Raw genomic sequence first — 8535 nt, 5'->3', positions numbered from 1 at the left:
CCCTAGTCCAGGAAGATTCCACGGGCCTCGAGGCAACGAGGCCCGCAGGCTGCTTACAGTGGGCTTACTGAAGTAGACAGGTGAAGCCCGAGTGCCTAGAGCGGCTTCTCTGCAACAACAGAAGCCACCACAGCAAGAAGCCTGCCCGCCGCAACTCGAGAGCAGTCTCTGCTCGCTGCAAGTACAGTCAGGCCACAGAAAGCAAGGGACACCCAGCACAGCCAGAAAAAAAAAAAAAAAGAACCAGGTGCTATCCTATAATTACACCACAGAACTGACGCAGTGGGGACAGTGGTCCTGCAGACGCCTGCCCAGGGCATGGATGCTGCAGTCTGCACCCGCCCCCCGGCCCCTGGACAGCATTTGCAGACCCATTGCCGCTGTCCCTCCAGGAACCCAGACACGGTCACTGCTGTCGCCACCACCTCCTCCAGGATGGACTCAGCACGGTCCCGGCTTCTTTCTCTCACCAGCTTCTCGTTCAAAGCCACGTGCGCATACCCTTAGCTAGGCTTTTTCAGCCCATGGCACCCACGCCCCAGCTGCAGTGGAGGCCGGGAACTGTTGTATCTGGTTGCTCCGGGTGTGCTGTCTCATAAGGGGGACAGAAGGGTGACCACAGAGACCAGACTTCATCACAGTGCAATTTGGTTGAATGTAACTTTACCAGGATGACAATCTGATCCAAACTACTCTTCTAGCGTTTTCCCCAAGGATGAGTCATTCTGGAACACTCTGAAGTGGTTTTATAACACCTAATTTTTTCTACAATTCAATTTTTTTCTGCTTTGTGGTTTTTACTCCTGATTTATTTCCAGCTCTGCATACAGAAGAGCAAAAAGTTAGAAACAGTCTTAACGTCCACCAATTCACTCAATAAGGATAGGTTACAAAGTAAACTGTATACCAATACAACATATAAATACATATGTGGCTATTGCATTGACTTTGCAGATTTAAAAAACTGACAAGCACTGCCAAAACAGCAAAGCAGGAATCACTGCAAGGAAGTGCGTTAAAAAATCTTTTTTAATTCTCCCCATTCCCAAACATTCAGACTCTTCTCTTATTATTTATTTTCTCTCTGCTTCTACACAGTTTAGAAGTTTTCTCCCCTATTTCAAGCTTCCCTGGTGGCTCAGACAATAAAGAATCTGCCTGCAATGCAGGAGACCTGGCTTCAGTCCCTTGGTTGGGAAGATCCCCTGGAGATGGGAAAGGCTACCCACTCCAGCATTCTTGCCTGGAGAATCCCATGGACAGAGGAATCAGGTGGGCTACAGTCCATGGGATCACAAAGAACTGGACACGACGGAGCAGCTAAGCACATTGCTCCTATTTCAAAAGAAAGGTGTATATGCTCAAAGTAGGAAAATTCACAGGACCTCCCTGGTGGTCCAGTGGCTAAGAAGCAACGCAGGGGACTTGGGTTAAATCCCTGGTCAGGAAACTATATCCTCCATGCCCCAGCTAAAGATCTCGCGTGCTGCAATAAAGACTGAAGACCCTGGGTGCTGCAACTGAGTGCGGCCAAATAAATATGTATTTTTAAGTAAGAAAATACAGTCTGGACAAATGTAAACTGCCCACGATCTTACCCTCAGTGACAAGTCCCATCATCTTGAGGTCAGTGGCTTGGAGCTCCGATTCTGAGTTTAAACTACTGGAGCTAAGACCCCCACGACCTGGACAAATTCCTTGAACTCACATGCTCCATTTTCTCCTTTGAAAAAGGAGAGTGTTAACATCCTTTCCCTCACAGGGTTGTTGTGCAGATTCAAAGACATCGGGTCTTCTGCCAAGCTGTGAGCAGACTCCTTGTGCCAAGCGAGTTTCTGAAACACTGGCTGTATCTCAGAGCCTTGACCATGCACGGATCTAGTCACTCTTAGAAAAAGGGCACGTTTCATCAAGCCTCTAGTACTGGACACCAAGAGTGTGTTAACTGCTCAGTCATGTCTGACTCTTTGCAACCCCCTAGACTGTAGCCTGCCAGGTTCCTGCGTCCATGGGCTTCTCCAGGCAAGAAAACTGGAGTGGGTTGCCATTTCCTTCTCCAGGGGATCCTCCTGACCCAGGGATTGGACTGGGATCTCCTGCATTGCAGACAGATTCTTCACTGTCTGAGCCGCCAGGGAAGCCCTGGGCACTAAGGTGGTCTCTAAACTTAACAAGTATCATCATCACAGAACAGGAATTGCTGGCTTAAAATTAATCAAAGATTTTAAAATAGGGAGGAAATCATGAAAAGAAAACACAAAAATCCTTTTCGAAATAGTTTGTAAGATATTCTAAAATTGCCCCCATGCGCCATCAGAGGTATCATCTCAAACGTGTGCCACCGTCACAGACGGCCCTTCTGCCACACACACAGAGAGCTCGGAGAAGATAACCCTCCCCCCAGCCAGCACGGGCCTCCCAGGCGGCTCAGCCGGTGAGGAATCAGCCTGCCAGTGCAAGAGACGCAGGAGACACAGGAGACTCGGGTTCAGTCCCTGGGTCAGGAAGATCCCCTGGAGAAGGGAATGGCAACCCAAGGATCCACTCCAGGATCCTTGCCTGGGAGAATTCCATGAACCCAGGAACCTGGCGGGCTACAGCCCGCGGGGTCACGAAGGCTCAGACACACCTTAGCAACTACACAACAACTCGAGACAGCATGCTTTGGGTCGCGCCTCCTGTGATCACGTTCAGGAGCAGAGTCCTCCTTCGACCTGATCCGGGAAATGCCCCCACAGTGCCACTTGCCTGGAGTTTCACCGCTGAGGTCGGATCTGTGGGAAACTCATCCGGGGTTGCCCGGCAATGCCAAGGCCGGGCAGGCTGCCCCTGTGGGTTCTGCAGTCACCTGCTGGCCGGGGACCTGCCCAGCGCCAGCATGTGCAAACAGCAGCCTGGCACAGCAGGCCCCAGGGCGGATGATGACCCAACAGCAGATGCCAGCGGGGCTGGGGCAGATGGAGCCCTTAGAGGAGAGGCAAGCCCCCGAGCCCAGCAGACCCACGTTCCCGTGGTTGACCTGCAAGCCCGCGCTGGCTGTCCACACTCCCCGGAAGACCACTGGTGTCTGGCATTGGGGCGGTGGGAGAAGAGAGAATGATAAACCCTCTCTGGACGTCTGGATTTCTCTCCCCTCCTTCCTCGGGCTCCTTTCCAGTCTAGGGCACTTCTTCCTAGTGACAGCTGGTGATGAAGATGAAGCTGAAACGGCGCCTGGACCACCTGCTTGCCGCCACCCCCCAGCACACTGGCTCCCTCCCAAAGTACCTCTGGATCCTCAGAGCCCCTGCAGAGTCCCGTCCTGTTTCAACCCTGCTTCCTGCAAACCTAGTTCTGTTTCCACATGGTGCTGGGCCCCTTCTACTAGCTTCGAGATGACACTACTCTCCCTGAACTTGAAGGATAGCCTAGGAGCTTTCTCCTCCAGCTCCTTCAGTGATCCTGGGGGCAAGAAACCCAGGTCTGGGAGTCAGTATAGCTCCAATTCTGCGTTAATTGGCTTCAAGAATTAAAGAAAGTCCCTGATCTCTCTGGAATGTGGGTGGAAGTTCATTTCTTCCAGGAAGATAAACCCTGTGTTGTTCTAAGAATTGGATGGGATTTGGCAGCTAAAGCGACATCCCTGGGCCAAGCAGACGGCATGTGGCCCATATCTGTACACCTGTCCTCCTTCCCCCGTGCTCTGCACACTTCAGAGCTGATCATCTGTGAAGTGCTCACTCTGCCAGCCCCGACAGGATGATCCAATGCAGGATTTTAAACACTACGTAAAAAGATGGCTTTGCCCACAAGGTTCAGAAAGCAAGAGGGCTGTTACTCTGTCTCCTGTTTAACAACATCTAAACTGCTCGGCTCGGCTTCCTGTGTCCCTGTCATTTGTTAACTCAACAGAAATGCCCACACATCCAAATGCTTGAGGAGCAAACGGCTCCTTCACCCTCTTGGACCACTCCTGGGATAAACTTTGAAAAACGCTCTATCAAAGGGAGCGATCTGCTGGGAAGAGCGGCCCCCATGCTTCTGTCCTGGCAGGCTTTTACAACAAACTGTATTTGCGTGGAAACCAGATTTGTTCTTGGTTCCAAAGTCGCTCCTGCTTATTACCCCCAATAAAACCATAACTCTCCCCGGTCACGGTGATCGGGTGACATTCGCCAACATCAAGACAAAGGATGGCAAGGAATGGGTGCCAGCCTCTGGCGTTTACCAAGAGACTGGACAGGGCCTGTCTGTAGATTTCAGGAGGACATCTCTGCTAAGGGAAGGGAGGGACCCAGGGAAATAGCAGAGCTGCTGAATTTTCAATCAGCAGAGGGAATCTGGGTCTTCGGTTTTTTCACCGGCTATGCCAACATTTTATCATGTTAACACAGAAGATGTCACACACACACACCCCAGCCCCCGATCCCCAGGAAGGGAGAAAGACAGGACAAGGGGAGACGGGGTATTAGATGCGGTCGGTGAACCACTTGCCCCCGGAGACTGTGATGGGGGGGAGCGGGGTGGGGGAGGCAGCTGCCTGGCGTGGGTCTGAGATCCCTCCAAGCACGTGGGGCGCTAAGGAGAGTGAGGAGGCTGAGGAATCAGCTGCTGGACGCGCCCGGAGGAAGAGGTTGTGTTTGTATGAAGCTGTGCCATCCACAGAGAAGCCTGGAAGGCCATGCACAGCGTGTTTACAGAGGTTGGTCTGGGTTAAGAGGATCACCCAGCGTCTTTGTGTCTTTTTTTTTTTAAACCCTGTGCTCATCTGTGTTTTCCAACTTTTCTTCACTGAGTGCATAATTTTTTTTTATTTTTTAAAAATATTTTATATCTTGATGAGCACGCAATTCTTTTGTGATTAAAAACAAATACTAATTTTTTCAAGAAAATACGTGCTCTTACGAGCATGATCACTATGAAGACGGACATGGGCAGGAGTGGCAGCTAGGAAGGAAGACAGCAAGCCCAATCGCTTTGGTTTTTCCCAGCATTTCTAGCCTCTCCCCCAAAGCCCCAAAGCCTCCATCCCCTCGGGGGGTGGTGCTATGAACGCAATGCAGCTCTCATCTCTTTTTAAAAAATATTTTAAAGAATTTTTAGTTCTGTTGCGGCATGTGGGCCTTCTCTAGCGGCAGGGAGCAAGGGCTGCTCTCCAGCCATGATGCTCCAGCTTGTCACTGCTGTGGCTTCTCTTGTTGCCGAGCACAGGACCAGCTGCAGGAGCTGCGGTGCGTGGGCTGAGTGGCCCCTTAGCACGTGGAGTCTTCCCTGGCCAGGGGTCACCCATGTCCCCTGCACTGCAGGCGACGTCTCAACCACGGGACCACCAGGGAATTCCGTCTCATCTCTTCTTATAAGGATGCCAGTCGTACTGGCCTCGGGCCTACCCTAATGACTTCCTCTTAACGTGTAAGAGGCTGATAGGCAAATAGACAGTGGCCAGATTGTATGTGAGAGCAGATCTGTGGCCTACGGTCTGTAGGCGGTCCAGGAAGCCAGCCCCTCGCCTTACAGAAGCTAAGACCTTTAAAACCTTGACTATGGCCCTGCCTGCCTTTCTTTCCCTCATATCCACTCCATTCTGCTTCCCCCAAAGGGGCCCCCAGTCTACGGCCAGAACTCGGACCGCACGACAGGGAGAGCACCTGCTGGGCTCCTCCACCTCTGTTGACACCGCGCGGAGCCCGAAGCCAGGAACATCTGCCTTTACACTCGGCATGCGGGCGTGCTGCCTCATACAAACAGGTGCTTGACAATGTGCGGTTAAACCTGCCAGGCCAAGCATGTGCCTCCCGCTTTGTCCGCCTGGAACATTCTCCCCCTTCCAGACTTCATTTCAGGGTGGGCATCAGAGTCGCCTGATAAAGGTTCCTGACCCCTCCCGCATCCCAGGCACAGGCAGGATTCTCCGAATATTTTGCACACTTATCTGTCTGTCCCCCTAGATGGTGAGCTCCCTCAAGGCTTGGGTGTGCTTTTCATTTCTCTATCTCAGCAAGAGCTACAGTAGCTGGAACTGTACTGAGTAAATGCTCCAAAAATGTTTGCTATATGGACGACTCCTGGACCAGAAGTGCTCAGATTTTTTCCGCTTCTTCCACATCGGCACCTACCTCCCTCCGACGCCCACAGGAATGTCCCACCTGGATGAGCTTCTCCAAACTCCACAAAGGAGGAGCCCCACTTGCTGCCCGAGTCCACCTTTCCTCCCGTCTCTTCCATCTCCCTCTCCCTCCCTCCTTCTCTTCTGTTCCATAGACGTGACATTTACCACCTCTAAAAAATCACTTTTCAGCCATATGCTTGCCTCTCTTCATCACTGGCTCCCTCCTCTTCTCAACTAAGCTGCTGAGAACTGACTGCGCTCGCGTCTCTCCCCTGCTCCCTCCATGCCTCCTCCCTCCTCAACACGCTACCATCTGCCTTCTGCCCACACTGCCTCCCAAGGCACCAGTGAGTTTCGGATGTTAAATCCGACATTCACCTTTCAGCTTTCCTTTTCCGTCACCTCCTTCCTCCACCCTCCCTCCTGGGAGACTCTCTGCTCCAGTCATCCAAGACACCACCAGGCTCCCTTCCTGCTTTTCCCTCTGTTTCTCTTGTCTGTGTGTGCGTCTCCATCACTCTCTCTTTCCCCCATTTCTCCCCTCCACCCCCCTCTCTGTCTCTAAGAGGACTCATCTCTCTCTCTTTTTAAAATTTGGCTGGGCTGGGTTTTAGTTGCAGCTTGCAGGGTCTAGTTCCCTGACCAGGGATCGAACCTGGAACCCTTGCATTGACAGCATGGAGTTTTAGCCACTGGACCACCAGGGAAATCTCAGGACCCATCTCTTAAACATTGGCATTCTCCATTGTCTTCTTTTCTCATCCTTATATTCTGTCTGGATGACCTTACTTTCTCCCACTTCCAACTATCACCCTTGGATAACAACTCCCAAGTTAACATGACCAGCTCCGTTTCCCTTCCCTGAGGCATCTAGACTCATAGATCAAACCTTTTACAAGACACTCCCTCCACCATCCCATAGGCACGTCACACTCAGTTCAAGCAAAACAGAACTCACTCTCTTACGTCCCCAGCGTGTTCTCCTCTATCGAGTTCCTGAAGCCAAAAATCTGGGGACCCAGAGTGGGCAGCAAGTCATCCCAGGGGTTGGGACCAAGCAGTGAGCTGATCCCACTGCTAACCAAGTCAATAGCCAAGTCCAAAGCCAACCAAAGCACTAATACTTAGCTGGCTAAAAAATAATCAAACAAAAACTGAAAACATTCACATAGACAAGCAAGCAAAACAACAGAACTGAACAAGTGAATAAAAAAACTCAAGTGCAGACCACCTGGAAGGACATCTGCTTAAATATGGCAGAGGAAACACGTGTAGTTCTCTCAGCTCTCTTCCAGATTCCTCTAAAATGACAGTAAAGAAATTTGAAAATTCAAAAAGTGTGTAAGAAGAAAAAGAATGGCAGACGAAATGACAACCAACGAGAAAATGCCAAGGAAAATCTGGAAGTTGGAAAACGGACTGGGAGATAACTGACTTTGCAGAATAGAGAGGAAACATGACCTTGAAGGAGTAAAGCCAATCAGAGAGGAAGCCAATTCATGCAGCAGAGCTCCAGAAAGATCCAGGACTTGGAGGCTCCGGGTAGGGTTGGAAAGCGGATGGTTGAATGACTTGATAAGAAGTGGTCAGAGTGGGCGAGGGGCCCAGTGGGTGAAGGGGATAAATTTCATGGTGATGGATGGTAATTCCACCTTCGGTGCTGATCGCTTTGCAATGTACACAGATGTCGAACCATAGCGATGTACCCCTAAAACATATCCACTGTTATTTCCCAATTTTGCCTCAACTTTAAAAATGAGTCACTACTTCTCTTAATCTTTATTTTAATTAAAAAAAAAAAAGAAATAGATCCTTAGATCCATTCACCACACTTCCTTACTCCAATTAAATTAAATTTTCAGAATACTGGAGTGGGTAGCATTTCCCTTCTCCAGGGAATCTTCCCAAAACAGGGATGAAACCCAGGTCTCCCACACTGCAGGCAGATTCTTTACCAGCTGAGCCACAAGGGAAGCCCTATGTTTATTCTGTAAAGTGGCTGAAACAGCCAAGTTCTGGACTTGGGGACACTGGGTCCATTGGAAGGTGGGATTATGGTACAATACTATGAACAGGGAAATTAGATGAACATCTACATACTGACAGTGAAACTCTAAACCATCTTCTCCTTTGCTCTAGTGGCACTGTTGGCCAGGTTTATAAAACGCCAAGATCCAAGCTTTGGGGATTCCCAGGAAGCAAGCAGGCCTGACGAAAATCATCTACAGATTAGGGAGGCTCCCCAAGCAAGTGACCTTGTCCCCATCTGACCCTCCTACAGTGAATCCACCAGTCAGCAGCCACACCTGTGTGCAAAGATCCTCCAACACACACGATAGTGCTTCACTCTCAAACACAATCAAATATCACCAAGGACATCTGCAGAAAGACTTGAAAGATAATAATAGGTAAGATAAAGGACGTTGAAGGAAACAGACAAGCAAGAA

This window comes from Capra hircus, chromosome 19, assembly GCF_001704415.2.
Source record: "Capra hircus breed San Clemente chromosome 19, ASM170441v1, whole genome shotgun sequence".
Classification (NCBI taxonomy): Eukaryota; Metazoa; Chordata; class Mammalia; order Artiodactyla; family Bovidae; genus Capra; species Capra hircus.
This window is presented reverse-complemented; position numbering follows the sequence as displayed.